Source organism: Furipterus horrens, unplaced genomic scaffold (genome assembly GCF_987537825.1).
Source record: "Furipterus horrens unplaced genomic scaffold, mFurHor1.1.pri manual_scaffold_5, whole genome shotgun sequence".
Classification (NCBI taxonomy): Eukaryota; Metazoa; Chordata; class Mammalia; order Chiroptera; family Furipteridae; genus Furipterus; species Furipterus horrens.
This window is the reverse complement of record NW_028327175.1, coordinates 140,170,265-140,194,491: the sequence shown is the minus strand read 5'-3', so window position 1 is coordinate 140,194,491 and position 24,227 is coordinate 140,170,265. Positions and strand designations below refer to the sequence as shown.

Genomic DNA, 24,227 nt, shown 5'->3' with positions numbered 1-24,227 from the left:
TTGTGCAAAAGGCACCCTAAGGGGAGAAACTGAAGTAATATAATGGAGACCAAAAGAAGTATATTTGGGGATGCAACTGGGGAAATTCTCTTTTCTAAATTGTCTTCTGACGCAGACAAGCAACAGAGCGAGACACAAAGAATGTTCTGGTCCCATTCATGAGAAAGCCCTAAAGGAAATGTAAGCACAATCAGAACAAATCTTTGGCCTGTCACTATGAACTGTTCTTGGGCCAGAGATTGCCTGTGTGATTCCCATTTTACCAAGAATACTGGAGGGCCCAGTGGGGATGGGGAGGAACAGGGTGATTAAAGGGCCTGAACAGTGCGAGAACCCCTACCTATCCTTCCAGCCTTTCTTCGGGAAACGTAAACAAGTGGTACCCCGCAAACTGGATTATCATGAATTATCTATGTCTTCCTAAAATAATACTAAGGCTCAATTTCTGGAAGAAACATGGAAGGAAAGCAGAGAAAAGGTTTTCTTATTTCTTTAAGGTGAATATACTGATAATAAACAAGAACATTAGCTATCGTTCACTAAGCACTTTCTGTGTATCAGTCTGCAACATATATGTTTGTCCAGGTATCACTGCCCGGTTTTGAATCCTGCTTCATCCACTTTTGGCTTGTAGATCTTGGGAAAGTTTTAAAACTTCTTTGGAATTCAGTTTTCTCATTTAGAAATAATAATGGAATCTATGCTGTAGGGTCGATAAAAGATAATTCATTTAAAGAGCTGAGAATAATGCCTGGTTCATAGTAGGACCTCAACAAATATTCGCCATTCTCAGCTATTGTTATTAAGTACTTTACCATTACTATTCAATCTGATTCTCAAACAACCCTGTGAGTTAGGCACATATACTAATAATGACACCAGTTAACAGACTGAGGATATTGTGGTTCACAATTAGTTACTGGTATATGTTTCAGAATTGGTAAGGCTTGACAGCAAGAAAGTTGTATTTTATTGATAGTCTAAATGCATGTCAAATTTGATTTTATGTGGCAAAATGACATTGTTTTATTATAACTATTAAAAATTTTAAATTATATTAAGATGGTTCTGCTATAAGAGGGGAGAGTCAGAGAGAGAGACAGTTAAAACCATTAGTAGCAAGAGTTGTGAAGAGAAAACACCCTGAACCATGCATCAGTTCAGACTAGACAGACAAGGCAGAGAGATACCCTGAAGTGAAAGAGGAGGCAAAAAGAGAAGGGAGAGTCAGAGATCACCCATTTCAACCATAAAGGGCCCAAAGGATAGTGGTGATGGGCAAAAATGGGGCTGCCAGGAGGGCAGCTGATCATGGGAAATTCACTTTTAAGTGGACAGAGCATGGGATGAGGCTTTGGAAATTCAAGATTCTGACGTTGACATCTCTGTGCCTGTTTTCTCTTTTATAAAATGAGGAGTTTATCTAGAATTAATCCTTTGGATTCCTTCCAGCTTCCTAGAGGATGAAATATAGAAAGTAAAAGAAAGGTTTCAGAGATTAAAGAGTCAGTGAACAATCAAGGTATGGGGTCATTATTCTGGCTTTGAAGTAAAAGAAAGCTGGGACAATGATCGACTTTTTAAGATTAAGTAAAACTGTGCCTTTTAAGAAATGACTTGAACAGGATAATTAATATAGCCATATGTAGAATGAAGGTCATCTAAAAATTAATCTAAGGCATCTAAACTACAATGTGTAACAATGAAAATCAAATAGTCTTTATTTATAGAAGAGCTTCAGTTTGTGTGATGTGATGTGAAGGTGTTAGGATGTTTCAGCTGCCCCCAAAATGTCTTCCTGGCCCTCTTAAAATATTGCCTGGATTTATAGCATTAAATAAACCCCTTTGAATGTAGTTTGCATTGTAAAATTCACATTTCTTTCACATTCAGCTGTTGCCATCCTTTCTGGCCAATTAATGTAGCAGGCTGACAACTAGCTAAGGACAGTCAGCTGGAGAGACAAGGATGTGAAGGGAGAGGTGAAAGACATGCTTTGGTATGTGTGGCCTTGCTCAAGTCAGACAGTTCAACAGCATGTGGGCACCTGTTATGCCCCAGATACTAAGCTAGGTCCTAAGGATAAAAAGGTAAGTAAATTGTGGAATTGTGGTTCATTGCCTGAAGAGGCTTATAGTCCAGAGAATATACTGCATGAAGACCATGGCGCTGGGGAGTTTTGAAAAATGGAACCAGGGACTCAGAAAGGAAAGGTGGAGGGACAAACAAGAGTCTGTTCCATCCCAATTTTGTTGAAGGATTAGACACTCAATTAGAGGAAGGTTTTTTCTTGGTCCCAGTGAATTCCTCTAGGGAACTGCCAAATTTTAAGTTGGTAGGTTTGATACTCTGTAGGCTGAGAAATGACAAATAATTCAAAAGCCTTTTTTTTTTTTTTTTTGAAATTTGAATGCTCCTTTTGAAATGATCCTTTGAAATTTAAATTAGTAAAACTTGGTAGTATTGGAACTTGTAAACTATAGTCTTGACAATGAAATACACGTCCATTGCTAATTTTTTGTGTCCCCATTCTCTCTGGAACTTTGTCGTAGGTAATACTAATTGTACAGCAGGATTGCTGGAGCAAGTGGCAGAGCAGGCAGTGGGAAATGTAGAGAAATGGGAGCTAGAAGGATTATTACTGAGAACTTCTTTAAAGAGCAGATTTGAGGAGCACAATATTTTCAAAGGTGGCATTCAACAAGCACCCTAAGACACGACCTCTAGTAATGGAAATTACCCAATTATGTCTTCAAAAACTTTGAAGGAGTTCTGGCTCTGGTATTTACTAGCTGAATAGTTATGGGAAATCATAATAATCACCTATAATTATTGAAGACTGACTATATACCAGGCACTGTGGTATGTGTTTTACCTATAAAAACATTTAATTCTCACAATAACCCACTGAGGTGGATTCTATTATATTTCCTATTTTATAGATTAGAAAACTTAAACATAACTAAGTTCAAGGTCATATAGTCTAACATTTGTGAAATCAGGGATTTGAATACAGGTAGTCAAACTCTAGTGCTCATGTTTAACTACCATAATATACCAGTTATCTAAGTCTTCTAGACCTCTGTTCCTTCACTTAAAAATGAACAATTCGGGCCAGACAATGTCTTTCTGGCTTTAAAATGCTGTGATTTTAATTGTATGATTATATCTCTACTTAATATAGTTGGGGGTAATTTGTGTTCCGAGTAGACTGTCCTAGAGAACCGGGATCTAAGGACAATTTCTGAAATCTGGTTTTATTTCCTAGCTGTCTTTTGGCTTTCAGTTAAGTTGGATCATAATATTCACCGTTCCACCAAGAATGCCCTTCCTCAACCTCCATTTATTGAAATTCTACCTATCATTCAAAAGCCATTCTCAGCTTTTGGAGATTTAGAGTGGAAATGTATTATACTCTAGATGGTTGGGATTTGGGAGAAATATCTGTGTTAATGAAAGGAAAAGACATACAATAATGAAAAAAGAATGAAGGGAGGCACTTAGAAATGAGGAAAGGTAAGAGACCAGTCAGCAGCATTGAAGGTGACCTACACTAGTAAAGCCTTCCCTGTAATGGGCAACAGAAAAGCACCACAATTATATTCAGTGGTGCCCACCTTATAGGTGTGAGTTGAAGATTAAATGAGATAATATGAAATATCTAACACTGGAGCAACCATGTGATAGTTCTGAATTCCATTACCTACCATAGGAACCTCTCATCTCTGTCCTGCTGAAGAAGCCTAGAAGGAACAAGGCAAGCAGAGGTGAGAAGAGGCTCAGTGGGGAAAAGAAAAGTCAGAAGGATAGGACAAGTATAGGAACACAAAGAGAAAACTGAGAGCCAGAGATAGAAAAGCAAAAGAGGAAAAGGAAATGTAAGGGTATCATGGTAAAGAAGAGAACAGATGGAGAAATGGAAGTGAAAGGGCAAAGAGGAAAAAGAAAGAGGGAATTGTGGGGCTCAGAAGGAGCAAGTTTGGGCTGCCCCTGCAGAATCAAACCAGAGGAGGAGCCCCGGAGGTAACGAGGTGCAGCACCACCCATGCTGGGAGCACTGGTCATTTGCCACTGATCTCCCAGATGCATTCTCCTCTTCCTGTTCCACTCCTGGTCTGTATCACAGGGATTCTGCCCTCTGCCCTCTGTCATCTTGTCCATTGGTTTCTCCTGCTTTTTACCACCCGGTGGCCCTGCAATGTTGGAGGAAGGAAGAAGTCAGGGGATTTCTCCCGCTCTCTCTACTTTGGGAGGCATCCCAGCAGTAGTTACATTTCATTCCAGGCTCCAACTCCCACTGGATAAGCCCTTCATGGTTCTGGCAGCTTCCTCCCCATGTCCTTCCAGCCCCTAGGCGAGGAGACATTACAGCAGCTGCTAATCGCAGGATTGCCTCACCTTCCCCCTAGTTGCACTTCCAGTTCTTCCAACGTCCCCCTCCCCTCCGTGTAACTAAGTCACTGCCCTAAATTATCACTATTGAATTATCTGGGAAAGCAAACTTTACTTTCATTTGGATTCACCATCAGAGTTCAAAGGCAACTGTCTCATTGGAAGCAGCACATCAGGAGAGAAAGAAACCCAGCCATCCCAAGAGTGAGGAAGAGTCTGGGTCCACTCCTCCACTGTCTGATTGGAGAGGGACACAACTGTCAGAGTTGAGGGACTCTTAGGCTAGGGATTATCTTTAAAATGACTAGGTTCATGGCCATTCATATCTATTCCTTCCTGATTATATACTCTCTTTGGTCACTTGAGCCTTAACTTAAAGAACATCTGAGTTTTATTCCTCACAGGGCTATTAAGTGCCTACTGTGTGTATAGATGCTGCATAGCTAGATGTGGTGGGGAGGAGACACAGGCGAGATGGAGGGCATTCTCAGTTTTTGGATGTTTGCTTTTAGCAAGATGAGGTTTGTGGCTATCAGGAGACTTTACAGTCCCAGCAAAGCTGCAGACACAGAGACAATTTTATTCTTACACTGTTCATCTCTCCCATCTCCAGAGTCCTGTTCAAACCGGGCTCCTGTTCTTCAGGAATCCACAGATGAGTGGGAGCACAGAGTAGGCACAGACTGACCCTCCAGCCATATTGATGCTAGCCATAGGGTGGATTCTGCTGGGGTAGAGGGAGGATGCATATAGAAGATAAGCTGAGTCTGAGGGTTTGACAAGCGGAGGGAGCTCTGGAATTTTCCCGTTTCTGGCAGAGAACAGAGCAGGATCAAAATCAATTTGTGGAAAGGACAGAGGCGTGTGAGATGTTGTCTGTAGAGCAAACTATGGGGGTGATGTTTGGGTAGTGGAGAGGAGACTGAAAGGTAGTGGCCCGGCCGTGAAGGGCTCTGAGACTAAGGGGTAGGGGCTTCAGGCCATGGGGAGTCATTGGAGGATCTTGAGCACCTTGAGCCAAGGTCACTTCTGGAATGGCAACTTTGATTGCTGCGCAGAGGAATGGATTACAAGCAGATAAACTGGAGACAGGGGAAGGAACTGCAGCTCCCGGGGTTAGATTATACAGGAAGCATTGGCTTGACCATAGCCCAAGAGGCAGATCAACATTTGAGCTTCCTTTCTATGCATTCAAAGGTAAGTGTCCTCCGTCGGAGGGGGATGGGGGGAGTGCCCCTTTTATGGTTGGGTGATACCAAGTCTCCAGCATCAGAAGTTTCAAATTTCTCCTTGCCAACCGGCCACTACAGGTGGGTGGTTGAGAGCTCTGGGCAAACATGTGGCTCCACAGCCGCCCATGGCAGCCTCCGATGTTCGTCCCCTCCAGGCCCGGGTGCCGCCGCGGGCCGTGCCGGGCAGGGTGCTCCCAGAGCTGCGCGGCGGCTGCTCAAGGAGGCCGGGCGGGCAGCAGCTAGAGGCTGTGCCCCAGTTTGTGTCCAATCAGGGAGTGCGGGCTGTGCCCGGAGCCGGGCAGCAATGCGTAAACAAACCCACGGCAACTCCTCCGCCCCCTGGGCGCGCTAGCCCAGCGCCCGCCGCCGCCGCCGCCGCCGCCGCCGCAGCCGGCTCAGCTCTGCTCGCGCCAGCCAGCCAGCCCGCCTGGCCGGCCAGCCCAGCTCAACCCAGCCCCCCCCCCACCCCGCCCCTCACTACTCGCACCCCCGCCGCCCCGCCCCGCCCCCGCCAGCGCGGGTTCCCTCACCTACCGCCCCGTGCGCGCGCACTCGCGCACCACGCGCCCTGCGCCCCGCGCCGCCCGCCCGGATCCTGGCCTCTCGAGAGCAAGGTAAGGGCGATGTGCGGAGACACGGAAGGCTTCCCCGCCTGGCGCAGCCGGGGGAAGTTTCTGACGTTGCTCTTTTCCGCTGGGCTGGGGGAGGCTGCGGGCTCTCGGTGATCCTGGCGGTCGGGAGGGGCAGTCCGGCCCCCGGGGGTCACAAGTTGCCTAACCTGACATTGGTGCGGGCAGGCGGCGCGGCGGGACCGGGCGTTGTGCGGGCTTGGGGAAGGCTGCGAGGAACTTTCTCCTCCCCAGAGGGCTTTTCTCCAGCCGCGGCCGTGGGCCCGCCAAGGGAGCAGCCGGCTCCCTGGCTAGAGGGAGACCATGAAATGTGTTTGAAGAAGCTGACGCAGTTGGTGACGCTCGCTGCTTCCTGACGGGGACCGGCCACAGCAGCGCCTTCTCCGAGTAGGGACGAGCGTAGTCGGGGTTCGGGCCCTTCCCCCGCCCGGCAGCCGCGCACCCCGGCGCCTAGTGCGCGGGTTGTGGGTTGGGGCCACAAGCATCTGGTCCCTGCTTGGGGACGGGCCCCGGCAGCGTGCGTCGCTTCCGTTTTGATTCGCTCGGGTTATTATATAAGATGTCACGGAGAGGAAAGGGGTGAGCAGGAGGCGAGTTGGTGAGGGAGCATCGGCCTGCCGCGAGTGGCGGGAGGGGCAGGAGGCAGAGCCAGGCAGGGACCCACCTGTGCGTCCTCCGAGCCCCCTGCGGGCGCCGCCCACGTGCCTGCTGGGGCAGAATGGAGGTGAGGTCCGAAGGGACCGACGTGCCCGGCTCCCCTCCCAGATACGGGAACACTTGAGCAGCGGCCGAAATGTGCCTTTCCTCTCCGCTGTCTAGCTTCGGTCTACACGTTTCTGACTCCAGGCGTTCGTACTTAGAAACATTTGTTTAATATTAAAGAAGCTGCGTGTATGCGGCCGTCATAGTACGCCTGGAACGTGTGGCCTTAATCTCCAAAGCACTGAATGAATCATCGCCCCGCGGACCCGGCACCGATGATTCATGCGGGGTATACACGCGCGCGCTCGCAGTGTGCCTCTGACCCGGGGACAGCGGTCCTACTGCAGAGGTGACACCTGGAGGGGCGGGGAAGAGTTCATGCAAAAGGGTGACGGTTTATTTTTTCGTCCCTTCTGCAATTTGGGGGGGAACTTTGGGGGTGTCAGGTTCCGCAGATTTCCCGAGGCTTGTTTCACATTCTTGGAAGGGTTACAAGATTCCACCTGGCTGCATTAATGAGTCGGTGGAGGAGCGCTGATTCGCTGCAGAGCTGGGTCCTGGCTCATTCAGAATTTGGATGGCGTCAAGTGAGGTTCTGGGCTCTGAGAGAAGCCTTCTAGTAACTGCCTCTACTTAAGTACCGTTAAAGTAATTAGCAAAACTTTAAAAGTTAGCGGATCTTAAAAGAAACTGAGTGACTCCTAAGTAGAGAAGTCCTACTTAAAGATTTAAGTGGGGGTGGGGTGGGGTGGGGAAGTTTGTTAAAAGCCAAATCCTAATAGTTTGCCATTAGTACAAACTCTTGACAATAGTGACCTCCCTGAAAGACTGACTTGATTCATTTCCACCTCAACTCACCCATAAAGGATTAAAAGTAAAATTTTCTTATCACTTAGGACTGCTTAACAGGAAGGCCATCTTCATCACCTTAAGTAGCTTTTTACCCCTCTAAGAACCAACTGCTAGTCCTATTTCATTTTCTTCATAGTAGTTCATCGCTATATGAAATTTTTTGTAATTAGGTGTTCTTTAAATGCTACCTCTGAGTCAAGATGTAAGCTCCACTCTGGCAGGAATTTTTTTTTTAAGATTTTCTTTATTTTTAGAGACAGAGGATGGGAGGGAAAAAGAGAGAGAGAAACATTAATGTGTGAGAGAAATAACAACTGGTTGCCTCTGGCACACCTCCAGCTGGGAATCTGGCCTGCAACCCAGGATTGTGCCCTGACCCTGACGGGAAGTCAAACCAACAACCTTTTGATGCCCAGTCTGGTGCTCAATCCACTGAGCCACACTAGCCAGGGCTGGCAGGAATTTTTGCCTGTTTTCTTCTATAACTTTAGCACCTAGAACTATTCCTGGCTTATATTAGGGACTCGGTATTTGTTGACTAGTGAATAAGTAAATTCGTTTTTCCTGATTTCTTGGTAGGAATATCTTTTTTTTTTAAGTATATTTTATTGATTATGTTGTTACAGTAGTTCCAAGTAGGAATATCTTTGACAGTTAAAATTCAGTGCCTTTGTAGGCCAGGCACTAAGATGGTACGGTTCTAATTTTTTTATTCCAATTTTTGGGGGGGTGGATTTCTTCCTCTGTGTTGTTAACTTACAGCTCAAGATGGGTTTGCTCATCACATCCTAAAATGTTAAGTATGAGAAAAGAGAAGGCATGTGGAGCCTTGTCAAGGAAAAGTTTGCTACTGTAGAAGCCATTGGGTGATTTAAAATATTATCTGTTGTATTTGGGAAAAAAGTGCAGGATATTGAAATGGAATTGGCAAAATACTGATATTTTTATAGTCTTCTCTCCCCACTGCCTGTGCCCCAATCTCAAATTTAGCTGCAATTTGGAAATGCCCATAGCAAGTAGAACTCAATATGAAGTATTAATTTAACTAAATGAATATGAGATTTACATCCGTTTGGAGATCTTAACTCTGCTTTGTTATTGTTAATGTCGCTAACTTAACTCCACAGGAAAGTAAATCAAAGAAGTTATTTAAAATTATATTTTAAGCATTTTAAGTGTCTTGTAACAGATTAAAGCTATAATAATAAGTCAATGATATAATGGGAGAACGATTTGAATGTAGTGCTTACTACTACCTCCTTAGAGGGTAAACTTTATATTATTATAAACAATAAACTTGGGAAGCGTATCAGCTTTAACCTTGTAGCAATATTTTAAGAACTCAGTAGTTCACCAAAGTCACTTCTGGAAGATTAGGCATCCAGCAGTTCCCTTCGATAACATTGTGGTCACTTACAGAAGCATAATCTCATGAGTGAGCTTAGAGAAATTTAAAGCTAAAAAGGACCTTGGAATTGCTTGGCATACTTCATTGCTTTTTACCAATTGTTTTCTGAGGAAACCAAAGCACAGTGAGGTGACTTGCCCAAGATGCAGCGAGGGGATGAGAACCAAGGGTTCTGACTTATTGTTGGGAGTCCCTGAATTAGCCAAAGCTCCCATAGGTGGAGGAAGAGTGATTTCTGCCATTAGTTAATTGCCTGCTTCTTGTGAACTTTCAGAGAGTAAACTACATCTAATTCAACTTTGTACCCTCCCATGTGCCTTGGACATCTAGGGGCTCAACAAATACTTGTTGAATGGTTGGACAAACAATGTATTTTAAGTTGAACTGAAAACGCAGGAAAACATATTTCTAGATTGAAGGAGTTTTCTGACTGTCAGAATGCTGGCAGTTATTAACCTTAGAACTTGCATGGTAATAAAGCTACTATTTAGTTTCCATGCCTCCAAAATTTCAAATAAAATGGCTTATAAGTGTGCATGCTTGCTTAGTTAGCATAACTGGAGAGACAGTAGGAAAGACAACTGGTGGTAGGTCTTGCCTCTGCCACGGTGTCAAATAGACCAGCCTGGACTTCCACAGCCAGATAGGATTGGGGCTAACGCTTTGCTCGGCTCCTAACAAACAGGGCTGGCTCTCTGTAGCAAGCTGCCTAATTTTTTTGAGCATTTTCTCATCTCTAAAGTGGAGCTAATGCCACTTAACCCTGGAGGATTGTTGTAAGACTGGGATAACATGTAAAATGCCTGGTGTACACTAGGCCCTTCATAAACGGTAACAACTGTAATCATGACTTCTGACTTATGTGACCATGGGAACAGCTTAATGTCTCAAAGCTTCAGTTTTCTCACCTGGAGAATTGGTAGGTGAGATGAGAAGAGGGGATTTAAGTGATCTCTAAGGTTTTTGTCCATCTCTGTAGTTTAAGAAACCAATAAAGAATTTATAATTCTGTAATTTTGGTTTAAATAAAATGATCCATAGTGGTCTAGCAAAAGGAACTGCAAAAATGGCTAGTTTCTAGGCATTCCTAAGAACTTAGAATAATTAACTTTGATGATAGTAAGTACATTTTCATTATTTTATATGCTATATAATGGATGCAAAGTTAACTTAATATTTCAGTCTCTCGGTTTACTATATACAAGACAGTATACAGAGTATGTCCTGGCTGGTTTGGCTCAGTGGATTGAGCGTCGGCCTGCGAGCTAAGTGTCGCTGGTTCGATCTTCCAGTCAGGGCACATCAGAGAAGGAAAACTCTGACTCCAAAAAAAAAAACCTCCGTGCCTTGCGGCATACCTCTTCAGGGGAAAGGCTAAGGGAGTAAACCCCGACAGAAAATCCGGAGCCGGAGTCCCTAAGGCGGTTTGACGTTGTAGTCAACACCGGCAACTCCTGCGGCACACCTGAAGCCAAGCTGTATTGACTCCGTCTTTCCCTTGGGCCCTTCAGCTGCGAAGAGAGGGGGGGGTCTGCTGCATGGGCAACAGCAGACCCTCCATATCACCCTGCCCAGGCTCTGTAGCTTCAGCTTCACTGGAGAGGACACTCCAGCGTCATCGCAAGATGTCGATTCAACACGGGAGGAGACAGATACCATGTCACTCCCGAGTCGAACTGCACAGCCATTCTCGGCGGTGCAGATAGACTCTTAAGGAGCTACACCACCGTCTCTCGAGACGGACGGCTGCCGACGATACAGAGTATAGGGAGCATAGGACCGGTAACCAAAGGCTGTATTACATGGAAGAACTGTTTCAGAGGTATAACAAAAATGCTTTGTGACTTCAGAGAAAGAAAAATGGAAGACTTTATTAAGAAATTTTGAGCAAAGCCTTAAGGAATTGGTAGGACTTCAGCTGGTAGAAACGCGGGGACCAGCCTGTACTAAGACTTGCAGGATATCTAGGAATGGAGGGAATGTGGTTTAGCTGGAGGCACCAAAACCTGGGGAGAGAATAGTGGGACAGAGGCTGCATAGCGACGTTAGGATCATTTGGTGACTGTCTGGATTGCTGAGCTAAGGAGCCTGTTTAGTAGGCAGTAGGTAACCGTCAAAAGTATTTTAAGTGGGTGGATGATGTAATTAAAGCTATGCTTTAAGATAAGTCTGCATCAGAGGAGCAGCAATGGGTAGTCCCAATTAGGAAGTTATTGAAATATTCTCCAGAAGAGAAGCAGTGAGAACCTAAATTGCGGTAGGGGCAGGTGGGTTGGGTGTGACCCTGTAGAAGTAAATGCAACAGGACTTGTTGACTAATTGGGTGAGGGAATTGAGTGAAAACTCAAAGACTGAAACTGAGTGACTTTGGATGGCGATGGTGGGAACTGAAATAGTCAGGAAGGGCCACCAATAAAGGCACTGTAAGTACTGTGCAGTCAGCAGATATTTGTATAATTAATGGAAATGATTTTCAATTAGAATTTGGATACTTTAATGTTTTCCTGTCTATGGACAATCCAGATGAATGGGAGCCATTAGAAATAGAGGAAGAAATAGAGTGTTGTGAAGGGGAATGGTGAAGCTGTGAGAAGGGGTCAGAGTGTGGGGGAAAGAATAAAAGGTCAGGGCAGGACCTTGGATAAATCATTATTTGTGCGATTAGAGGGGGAGACAGACGCTGTTAGGATGCTGAAAAGAAATAAGCAAGAGGCAAACACAGAAAAGATTGGGTAGAAAGAAAAAGATGACAATGGAGAATTTGGAGGAGGCTGATAAGGTAGAGGGGCTGAGATGGAAGACTGGAAAGAGGTCATTAGATTTGTTCATGAGACTATTGTCAATCGCCTTTGAGGATCAGAGGCAGTGCAGCAGTGGGGAGGGATGTCAGCCAGGTACCTGAAAAGTGCCCCAGTGGGAAGGGGAAGGAGTGAGTCCCTGTCAGCTATGATTGGACTGTGAAAATCTGAGAGGACAATGACGTGAAGTGATGAGAGGGCCAGTGAAACTTTCTTAAAAGCAAAACCTTAAGCCCTGAGAATGTTGTAACTGTCAATGGAGAGGAAGGAACTGATCAAGAGAGTGAGTGGGAGGGTAATTAATGTACCAGGCCCTACGCAGGTAGGAAGGAGAGGAGCAAGATAGGGTGACCATGCATCCCGATTGCCCAGGACCGTCTTGGTTCACACCTATTATTCCAGGTTCTTATGAAATAACATTTGAACAAATAGTTGGACAAGTAGTGCCCATTTTATTCTATCACAAAGTTTCTTTCTGAATAATAAATTATTTGACGACCCTGGTCATGACACAGGTAAAGTAGTTGTTCTTGGAAAAACAGATGTGACATGGAAGGAAAAAGAGGTTAAACGAAAGCAAAGAGAAACCGAGATTCAGAGAGGAAAGTTGGCAGCTGAGAGCGAGGGTGGCTGCATTCAAAGGGGGTTGGTTCCTTTCTGTTGGGAAAAAAATGAACAGAGGAGGCCAGTGGATTTGCTGAAAGCAAGGAGGGAGTGAGAGGTAAAGTTGGGAAGTGGAGGAGAGTGGGAAGGGTTTGGAGTAGCTGTGGATTTGCACGTGATAGGAGCCAAAGGGGAGGAGGGCCTTGACAAGTTGATAAAAGGCCTTAGCTTTAGCCTTGTGATAGAACGGATCTTCCCTGTATTCATGGCTTTCTCCAGCAATGCTCAGAAAGTTGGAAGTGGAGATGGTGTGAGCATCTAGGAAACTGCGAGCTCCATACGGGTCCTTGTTAAGCAGGGAGCCAAGTGAAACCAGAGTGTTGATGGCCTGGGAGAATGAGCAGGAGACATGAGATTAGAACGTGTAGTGAGTGGCGTGGTTAGGAAGAACAAAGAAAAGAGAGAAATGGTAATGTGGAGGGGTGGTTCTGAGGCTAGTGGCAAAGGGCCATGCCACTCACTACATGAGGAACTTTCAGAGGTTCTTATCATTATGGAGGGATCACTTATGAGTGATGATGAAAATTCTAAGTGAGGCTGGATTTGAGGATGGTGAAGTGACACAGGCATGAAGTAAAGGTCATTGATCTTAAGAAACTATGAGGCCAGGATGTCAAAATGATTATATATCAGTGTCAGTCTCTTTTTAGACATTCTGGAATACATTTGTTTTTTTATTTATTTTTTGGTCATTCAATTACAGTTGTCCCATTTTTCCCCCATTGCTCCCCCCTCCCAGCCCATCCCTTCTCCCACAATTATATCCCTCCCCGTTGTCCATGTCCATGAGTCATTCATATAGTTCCTTGACTAGACCCTTCCCTTACTTATCCCCCTTCTCTCCCTCCCCCCTCCCCCCTACTGACAACTATTCTGGAATACATTTTTATTAAAGCCTTTCTGAGCTTTTAATCCAAAGATTTGGAAAGTACCTTAAAGATAGGAAAGTTATTTCTTCATTTAAAAGATGAGGAAGCTAACATCTTTTAAAGACTTTCTGGAAAGATTACAGTTTACCCAGATCACAGATGTGTGTCTCTGGAAAGAATTGGAATTTCTGAATCCCAATTTAGTATTGCTCTATAGGGCAGTAGAAGTAAAGTATCCACTGAAGAAAATCTCAGAAAGCCTCTTCACCATTCAGCTTGCCCACTGCTTTTAGAATGCCAGCGTTGGTGGGCCTGGAACTCTACTGAGGAGAGCTGCACTGAGGAAAGGCCATATGTGACAACCCACTGCTGGCCTCGTACTCAATGGGCAAAACCTGCAAGTGTTCCCCTTAAGATTGGGAACAAGACAGGGATGTCTGCTTTCACCTGTCTTATTCAACATAGTACTGGAAGTCTTAGGCACAGCAACCAGACAAGGAGATATGAAAGGCATCCAAACTGGAAAGGAAGAAGTAAAACTCTTTATTTGCAGATGACATTATACTGTACATAAAGAACCCCAAGGATTCTACCAAGAAACTACTAGAACTGATAAATGAATTCAGCAAAGTAGCAGGATATAAAATTAATATCCAGAAATCAGTTGCATTTTTATATGTCAATAACAAACTAACAGAAAGGGAAATTAAGAAAACAATTTCATTCACAATTGCTACAAAAAGAATAAAATGCCTAGAAATAAAGCTAACCAAGGATGTAAAAGACCTGTACATGAAAAATTATAAGACACTGAAGAAAGAAATTGAATAAGATACAAATAAGTAGAAGCACATACCCTGTTCATGGATAGGAAGAATTAACATCATTAAAATGTCCATGCTACTCAAACTAATCTATAGATTCAAGGCAATTCCTATTAAGATTTCAATTATGTATTTCACAGAACTAGAACAAATATTTCAAAATTTTATATGAAACCACAAAAGACCCTGCATAATGACAGTGAGCCTGAGAAAGAAGAACAAAGTTGAGGGAATCATGCTACCTAATATCAAACTATACTATGAGGCCATATTTATCAAAACAGCATGGTACTGCATAAAAACAGACATATAGACCAATGGAACAGAATAGAGAGCCCATAAATAAACTCACCTTTATAGTCAATTAATATTTGACAGGGGAAGCAAGCCCATACAATGGGCTAAAGATAGTTTATTCAATAAATGGTGCTGGGAAAATTGAACAGATACGTGCAGAAAAAAATGTAACTAGACCACCTTCTTACATCACACACAAGAATAAATTCAAAATGGATTAAAGACTTAAATGTTAGACCCCAAACCATAAAATGCCTAGAAGAAAACATAGGCAGTAAAATCTCAGACATTGCTTGTAGCAATATTTTATCTGATATACTACCCACTACCTTTCAAATGCCAGTGTTTGTGGGCCTGGAAGTCCACTTGAGGAGAGCTGTGGAATCAATTCCATGTGCTCAGACTTCTAACTAAAAGGCAGGTGATGGCATCTTTGAGGAGGACCCATAAAAAGCACCAGTTCTTCCTCACCAATCTAGGAAGAGATAAGAATCAATCAATAAACAAAATATTAACTTCGTTATTTATGAAAGCTAGATCAAAGAACGGAGCTTAGTGTGAAGCCCAAAACAGTCTTGTGCACCATATGTACCCTAGTCTAGACTTTGACCCTACTGGTTGGAAAGTTTGAGGCTGCAGAGCAGAAATCTGCAAGTTTCTGCCTTTCACCGCTCACGTAGAGAGAGATTAAGAGGCCAGATCTCTCATGCCTAATATCTTTGAAAGAAAAACTCCATCCATTTGAGAACTGAGAAACAGACCAGTGGCTGGCACACAACAACCAAATAAATTGCTCCTCCTCTGTGGGGATGGGGATGGTGTAGGGCAAGAAGACAGGAGCGGATCAGAAATGTCCCTCCTTTGGAAACTATATGAGAGTGGGAAAGAGAGATTTGTTCCCTTTAAACATAAAGTATTGGCCGCTCTTAACTTATTGTTTGCACTTCAGTTAAACTAACTTCTGAAACACGAGGTGAATTTTTATGTTAACTAGGAGTGTATGACTCAGAATGGTTTGAGCATAGGTCCTTAGTTAATCAATTTCACAGCCATACCCAGTGGATCTTTCCTTCCTTCCAGGGAATCTCAGGAAACCCACAGATGTCAGAGCAGAAGCCACCAGCTTTGACATCGTGTTTCTGAATTCAGCACTTTGGAAAAATGGAAAGTTCTTTCTCCTCATAAAATGTTTAAGACCTTATTGGACATGTGACACTTGAAATTAGTCCTGACTCAGTCAATATTAGTGACCTTACTATTAACTGTTTAGTTGCCTTAATTTCCTCATCTGCACCATAGGAGAAAATACCTGTTCTACTTCCCAGGCATTTGATGTGAAAGCTTTTTGAATATAGTCTTATGCAACAGTATCAATATTTCCTTAAGGGATGCAAGGTCAACTATGAAGTTTAAGAACTTCTTTTTTTTTTTTTTTTTTTTAATTTTATTTATTTATTTTTAGAGAGAGGGCAAAGGAGAAAGAGAGGGAGAAAAACATCACTGTGTGGTTGCCTCTCACGTGCCCCCAACTGGGGACCTGACATGCAACCTAGTCATGTGCCCTGAATGGGAATAAGAACTTCTTAAAATAAAGTGTTTCAAAAAAAACAACTGAGATGGCTGTTGAAATTTGGTTGGGACTCTGCTTTAGGCGCTTCAGATAAATCATGATGACTTTTCTTCCTTTATCACTGTCAGTGTATCTAGTAATTATGGCCAAGTGAGATTAAAGTACTATGTGTTATGACAAATTAAATTTCTGCCTCTTTATTTCTCTTTTAACTGTTAAAAGTCTTTATATTGTAAAATATAACATATATAACTACTGAGATGTAAATGGACAGTTCAATGAATTATTAAAAATTGAATGTCCCGGAGAGCTTGTATGGACGACCCATGGACATGAACTGGGGGGTGTGGGATTGCTGGGGGAAGGGGAGTACTGGGTGGAGGGGAGCAAAGGGGAAAAAAATTGAAGCTATTGTAACAATATAATCAATAAAATATACTTAAAAAAATGAATGTCCATGTAACTACCACCCAGTGTAAGAAATAGAACATTTTAATTTTTTCCCTCATTGGAATTGTTTTTCTTTGTTAGAAAAAAATGCTTTTCTTTTCAGGGAGGTCATGTCTAATAGCAGAAGGCAAAAATAAGTATAGAATATGTGCTCCTTTTGAATGGAATTAGATCAAAGACATAATATTAGTTTTCTCTTATATTTACTCTATAATTATTTCTTATTTCTATAACTGTGAACTTTGTGTTTAGGACATGTGCTGGGTTTTCAGCTTTAAAGATCAAAATCTTCAGGCTAAGAGTCTTCAGATTAGTGTCCTCTGGATGGGAGTGAAAAAGTTGTGATCCTTTGTTTAGTTTTGTTTTTTTAATTGTTTGGTTTTTGTTTTTTTTTACATTATTTTTAGTCCACTTATACTCCCACCCCCAGCAGTCACCACACTGTTGTACATGTCTGCAAGTCCTGAAAAAGTTGTGATCCTTTGAATGTGAGAAAAGTCCTCATGCTTAATTATTTCTAAAATGTTCTGATCACCCCTCCTTTGCCCATCTGTAGAAGCAAAACAGCCAAGACTCCAATATCGATGATGACTCTGTGCTGTCGTCAGAGGTCTTCTTGTAAAGCACTTGATCATTATCCAGGCAAATACCTTTCAGCTCAGGTCACCATTGACTAGATTTGAAGTGGCAAGAAGGAGTCAGTGAAAACAGCCTTACTGCATGAAAATCTATATTTTCTTTGTTTAATTATAATCTAGTGTTCTGAATTCTACCATCTTTTAAGACTAAATGAGCCAATAAATCAAAAGTCTTTTGCAGTATCCAGAAAATGATTCTCTTGAATAAGATTTTTATGATTAAAAAAGAAAATGATATACATTGAAATAATTGGGAAAGTATCTCAGCTAATAAGGTACGCCTATAAAAACAGAAAAATTACAAGTGTTTAAAAAATTGATGAAGGCTTATCTTTTGGGGCAGTTTCTATGGTCATAAGATTTAGTTACAGGGATTTTAGATTAGAATTTGGTGGACTGAACATGTGTTTATTGCCAGTCCCTCCTGAGACACCACTATAGAAATGGTAAACCTGAGAAGAGGCTACAGCAGATGGGAGATGCCAACCAATTTTTGGAGGTTGAAAAGCGAAAGGACCTGGGGCAACTGACTTAGTATAGTAGAGAAAGTTGATACTTAAGTGCTTTAAAGGAGATTGGAAGTAGATACTGGGAAGAAACAGCCAGTTTATTTCCCCAAACCCCAGAAAGGCTCTGGAATTAGAGACTTTGAATTGGGACCTACCGCTGATAATAAGGAACCACACCCTTGCTTAATTTTCTCTGTCCCGTACAGCAAGAAGAAATCCTTGCCAGATACTGGACATTTTGTCTCTGGAGAAATTGAAATAAATGAATGGTATTCCTGATTTGGGGATATCAGGCAGAAAAGAGGGGAAGGGTGAAATGCTCAACTGAAAACAGAAATTTAATGAACTTCTCTGCATTCCAAACAGTGAGACCCTGTGTTCTTTTTACATACCCTGATGCTGGGATAGCTAGGTAATTAACAACCCAGGAAGGATATTAAAGGACTCCTCTCTGGGTAAAATGAAGATCCCTATGGAAGAGTTCTGTAGATACTGGCATCTGAGGCCCCACAACAACAACAAAACTATAATGAACCCACTAGTCAACAACCCTACTTCCTCTACTCCATGAACATGGAACTTGCAATGAGCTTTTTATTTTTAGTGCCTTACTCTTAAATACAAATAGATAGCCAATGAATATGAGACATTTAAAGAAAGCATTCAATTTTTTTTCAAAGGCAGAAACCAGAACAAATGAGAAAAAATCATGGAGGAGACAGAAATGCAAGGAGAAAAATAAAAATGAAAATTCTCAAAACCAATCCACATGTAATTAATGCTGTAAAACAGGGCTGTAAAAAGTAATAATCAGAGAATAATGGTCTTGGAAATTAAAAGTAACATGGTAGGAAAAAAAAAAAAATCATTGGAAGGACCAGAAGATAAAATAGAAATAAATGCAAAAAGAAAGAAAAAGAAGAGAAAAAACAGAATTAGATGATTAGTTCAGCAGGGAATATCATACTAATAAGAGTTCCAGAAAGAAACTACAGATAAAAGTAAAGGAAATTACCAAAGAAGTAATACAAGAATTTTTTAGAACTGGGGGGCATACATTTGTAGATTATAATGATTCACAAAATAGCCAGGAGAATGAAAGAAAAGAGTGTATAGGACATATTGTAAAATTTCAAGATGCCAAGAAAAATAGGGATATCCTAAATCTCATCTTTGGGAGGGTCGGGGGAGGAGACCTAGATCATATGCAAAAGATTGGAAATTGGAATGGCACCAAGTTTCTAACAGCAGCACAGGAATCTGAAGACAATGGATTAATTCCTTCAGAATTCTGAGAGAAATTATTTACAATCTAGAATTTCCAACACCAACCATCAACTGGAAGATAGAATGAAGACAGTTTGAGGGTATGAATGTTCTTGAAAACTTATCTCAATGCGTCATTTTACAGGAAACTACCAGATGGTATATTTTACCAAAATGTGGGCATAAAGTAAGAAAGAATAATATATGGGATTCTGGAAACAGGGAGTCAAACATAGGAGAAAAGCAAAAGAAAATTCTGGGCTGACAAGAGAAATTTCAAGACAGTAGCACAGTCCAGGTCAGAACAGAGGGAAAAGCCACTCCCAGAGTTTCCAAATGAAAGCAAAAACAAAACTGATAGACGATCTGACACATTTGATCAAGTGCAAAGTAGTCTTTAGAAGGGCTTTCCAGTTCCTGTGGAGCATGTGGGATGAATTATTGATTCAAAAAACCTAGTAAATTAAAAAAGAGCAATTATACACTCCAGAGAAATAGCTGCAAAAGAAAAGACACATAGAGTGGGATGAGCTCAGCAGATAATATTCACATGGGTCATAATAATATAGATCATTAGTACACTATAGTATAAGACTGAGCTGCTATAATAGAGACTGAAGGGACAATGACTTTGTAAAAAATTTCTTTTTACCTCATGTGACAGTTCAAGGATGAGCATTTCAAGTGAGTTGATGCCTCTGCTCCATGCAGCTTTTCAGGAACCCTGATTCCTTCTGTTCTGCTGCTCTGCCATCCTCTTAAGACCTTGTCCTAATACGCTTGGTTAAAACCTTGTGGTAGCATATCCATGTTCCAGTTTATAAAATGGGGCTAGAACAGCGAGGGGCAAAGATTTAGGGCCCATACCTGTAAGTGGCACACATCACTTCACTCATATTCCAGTGGTGAAAATTTAATCACAAGGCCACAGCTGGGGACAATTCTCAGAATGTTCAACAAGTGGTAACCCAGACACTGACCAGTCATAACAGAGGTCTGCTATAGAGCAGAAGTGCCCTGGTACATTTACATGATGGAATACTACTCGGCCATAAAGAAGACTGAAATCTAACCTTTTGCAATAGCATGGATGGACCTAGAGGGTATTATGCTAAGTGACATAAGTCAGACAGAGAAACACAAATACCATAGAAACAGACTCATGGATACAGAGAATAGCCTAGATTAATGGTTGTCAGAGGGGAGCGGGTTAGGTAGGCTGGAATTAAAAGGTGAAGATATTAAGCCATATAAATTGGTAGTTACAGAATGTTCGCAGAGATAATAGAGTACAACACAGGGAATATAGTCACTAATGTGGGGCCAGGTGGGTATTTGAAACATCAGGGGATCACTCTGTAAAGTACCCAGTTTTCTAACCACATTGCTGTACATCTGAAACTAATACAGAATAATACTGAGTCTAAACTGTAATTGAAAAATAAAAATAAGTAAAAATAATTAAAAAAAGAAATTTAGGACTTCCAGCCCAGATGGAAGCTTAGACGGACAGGCTCGGTCTCCCTCTACAACTAGAGAGGAATACAACTACCTCAAAACAAAAGATAACCAGAAGTTCCAGAAAATAAAACTACATGGAAGCCCAACCTATGAAGTTATAAACCAGCGGTGCTCACCCGAACGGGTAGGAGGGGCAAAATCGGAACCGGAATGGAAAGGTCGGGCGGTGTTGTTTGCGGTAGCAGCTGTCAGAGGGGCAGGGGGAGCAATCCCGGGTGCAGTCGAGCCCCAGCAGCTCGCGACCCCAACGTGGGGAAAGGCAGCCCCCCTCATTGCATTGGATGGTGAGGCCCAGAGGGTGGGAGGATGGATCCCAGTCTCTCAGTGGAGAATAATGGCAGGAATCCATCTTGGACCCCCGCCCCCACACAAAGCGCCACGGCGCGGCAGAAAAGGTCAGGATTGTCGCTGGTCGCTGGGTAGTGACGAGTACACGGGGCTCCGCCCCCCACAGCCTGCCCAGGAAGCAAAGCAAAACACAAATCTGTCAAAATGAGGCAGACAACTATAGAAATCCCGGTGACGCAGCTCACCAGGCAGCAGATGAAGAACCTGACAGACGAACAAATAAGAAACCTTTCAGAGGCTCAGTTCAGAGGTGGCTGACAGAATTAACAAAGATTTGGAACAGGACAGGGAAGGAAAGAAAGCCACTCATACTGAAACGAACAAAAACACATATGAGATAAGTGGTGAGGAAATAAAATCCAGAGATCAAATCAACAAGCCAGGACATAGGGAAGGAACAGTCAACCAGTGCAGAGAGAGGAAACAGAAAGCAAGGAAAGTGAGGAGAGGATCAGAAACCTCTGGGACAGCTATAAGAGACCGAACATTCGGATTATAGGGTTGCCAGAGGGCAAACAAGAAGAACTAGAAATTGAAAAATTATGTGAAAAAATAATAAAGCAGAACTTCCCAAACTTGGGGAAGGAAATAGACTTACAGGTCCAGGAAGCACAGAGAGTTCCAGAAAAACTGGACCCAGGGAGAACCACTCCAGACACATTATAATCAAATTGTCAAAAATTAAAGATAAAGAGAGAATCTTAAAAACAGCAAGAGAGAAGAAAAGAATCATGTACAAAGGGGTCCCAATTAGACTATCAGCTGACTTCTCAAGGGAGACCCTGCAGGCAAGAAGGGACTGGCAAGAAATATTCAAAGTAATGAAAATCAAAAACCTACAGCCACGAATACTCTATCCAGCAAAACTGTCATTCAGAATAGAAGGGCAGAGAAAGTGTTTCCAGGACAAAGTAAAACTGAAAGAGTTCATTAGATCCAAACCACTATTATATGAGATGTTAAAGAGACTTGTTTAGAAGGAGGATCAAAACTATGAACATTAAAATGAAAACTGCATCACGAGAACCAACAACAGAAGCTAGGGAATCGAAACAAAGGCAAACTAAGTAGGCAACAAGAGTGGAAAAAGAACTATAGGTATGGGGAACATATTGGGGGGAGGTGAGCAGGAAGGGGGAAGGGGGAGAGAGAGGGAGATGGTACAGGAATTAAGAAGCATAGTAGGAGGGAATGGAGTAGACAGGAAGAGGTTGAGAAGAACTATATGCACAACCAATGGACATGGACTAAAAGGGGGGGGCAACTGGAGGGGGGGGCACCGGGTGGAGGGGAGCAGAGGGAAGGGAAGTTGGGACAATGGTAACAGCATAATCAATAAAACATACTTAAAAAAAAGAAATTAAAAAATATATAGATATAGTGCTCTGGAAACTCCTTGCTGTACTAAGTGTTATCCTTTGTTGGCCAGAGTACGGGACATGGGGGCAGAAGAGGGTCCCCAGTAGGATTTGAGAGCAGCTTGGGCAGCAGCCACTTAGCAGCCAATGTGGAAGTATTTCAATAACCATTAGTTCAATGGCATTAAAACATACAGACTGAATGTCCAACCCTGACCTTGCATGACTGTGAGAGGGGCTGGGAAAAAGATGACACGCCTGTATTAGGAGACTGGAAGAGGGTAAGCTAGTGCATAATAGCACATCAGTAGTTATATGAATGACTACATTAAAACTGAAAAGTAATAAATCAAGAAATATCAGTATATGTTATTTAGGAATATATACTTAAATAGCAAATGAGACAGCTAAATGTTTTTTAAGTAGCTTGCCTTTGGGAAATGGGTTTGGGGGTGAGTGGAGAGGTGACAGGTTACTGCTGTGTTTTCATTTTAAGCCTGGTAGTTCTGTTTGAGTTTTTAAATAATTTGCATGTCATGTTAACCAAATAAAATCAATAGGGAAAAAAAGTAACGCAGTGCTAATAAGTGGATTAGGGAATGATTTACCTGGATTCAGAGCTTTAAAAGGTATCTGTTAAAAGTTAAGAAATGTTTCGAAGTTAGAACCCTTCCTCACAACTGTGATTCCAGCCCTCACTCTGTCTCAGAATCATTGGAGGGAGCTTTGTTAAAATTCAAATGACTTTCTCCATCCCAAGATTCTGACTTACTTGGCTTTGGTTGGGTCCCAAGGAATCAGTAACTTAAAAACAAACAAACAAAAAAAAACAAACAAACAAACACAATACCTCCTTCTGATTTATAGGGAGGGCTAACTCCTAGTCTAGCAGTTTCAACACCTTTGCTTCTGCGTTTTAAACATTTCTTGCGTTCTTCCTGTCCTTTCTCACTGCTTTTGCTTCCAGTCAGATCTTTTCTACCTCTCAATTCTGAACTAATATGGTCTGTTCTGGATCAGAAGAGCAGGAGGAGAGAAAGGGAGAGACGAGAGAGGTCATTTGGAAGATCGTGAATGAGAGTGGCTATACAGACAGCCAATATTTGTTCTGCAGTAATTACTTTAATTGACCTTATCTTGAAATTCTGATAGAGTAATTTTAAAGCTCAAGTTCAAGTGAATTTGAACTAATAACATTTGCTATTTCTTTACCTTCAGTGTTGCCTCTTCGGACTAAAGCAGCTGCGCCCTCAGACTGCCCTCAAGTCCTTTTACTTCGGGTTTTGCCCCTTATGCTCCCAGCTGTGGTCTTCCAGATGTTCACCAATAGCTGCATTTCCGTTCTACACATGGGATCACCAGCAGTTTTCATAGCTTCCTCATTTTCTATGAGGCAATTCTTAGAAAGGTGATTAGCAAGCAAGAGACGAAGGAATATTAGAATGATATATTTACCAAGGTTAGACATCTTGTTACATTGACCTTTGACTGAAGAGATTTAATATACTTAAAAGAAAAAAATGTTTTTTATGTGGATGAAAGAAATATGTAAGACCTCAGGGAAAAACTTCTTTCTTTAAAAAGGTCTAACATTAGATTTTTTTAAATATCAATAATTACAGGCATAGTTAAAGTTTCCTTTGTACTTTTTCCCAGTCCCTTTTCCTGCCTCCCTAGACTTGACAATTCTCATAAATAAGGTGTGTCGGTGATCTATCTCCTTGTAGGGGTTACACATCAAACCAGTGCCTGCTCCATACTGTGACAGGACATACCTCTAGCATTCTGCCCAGTATTTGAGGAGCCCACCTGACAGCTTCTGAGGGACTATCTCACACTTAACACATGTATAAAGCTGGGCCAAAGTGTGATCTTCAAGGTGAGGGGTTTATTCTTCTCAT

The 24,227-nt window shown here is 42.4% G+C and overlaps 1 protein-coding gene and 1 pseudogene across 2 annotated transcripts in view; one reads left to right on the top strand and one right to left on the bottom strand.

The window, feature by feature from the left end:
• Nucleotides 1-4,952: 4,952 nt before the first annotated feature.
• Nucleotides 4,953-7,817, bottom strand: LOC150009993 (uncharacterized; annotated as a pseudogene). The gene is made up of 5 exons (XR_016511385.1): nt 7,814-7,817; nt 7,222-7,311; nt 6,959-7,180; nt 6,159-6,794; nt 4,953-5,203 (listed from the first exon to the last, which is right to left on the bottom strand). The product of XR_016511385.1 is annotated as an uncharacterized LOC150009993 (transcript).
• Nucleotides 6,176-24,227, top strand: part of PCGF5 (polycomb group ring finger 5) — a 114,525-nt gene continuing 96,473 nt past the window's right edge. Inside the window, exon 1 of the mRNA XM_090277980.1 lies at nt 6,176-6,238. The gene's annotated coding sequence lies outside the window, so the exon portion shown is untranslated. The remainder of the gene's footprint in view (nt 6,239-24,227) is intronic.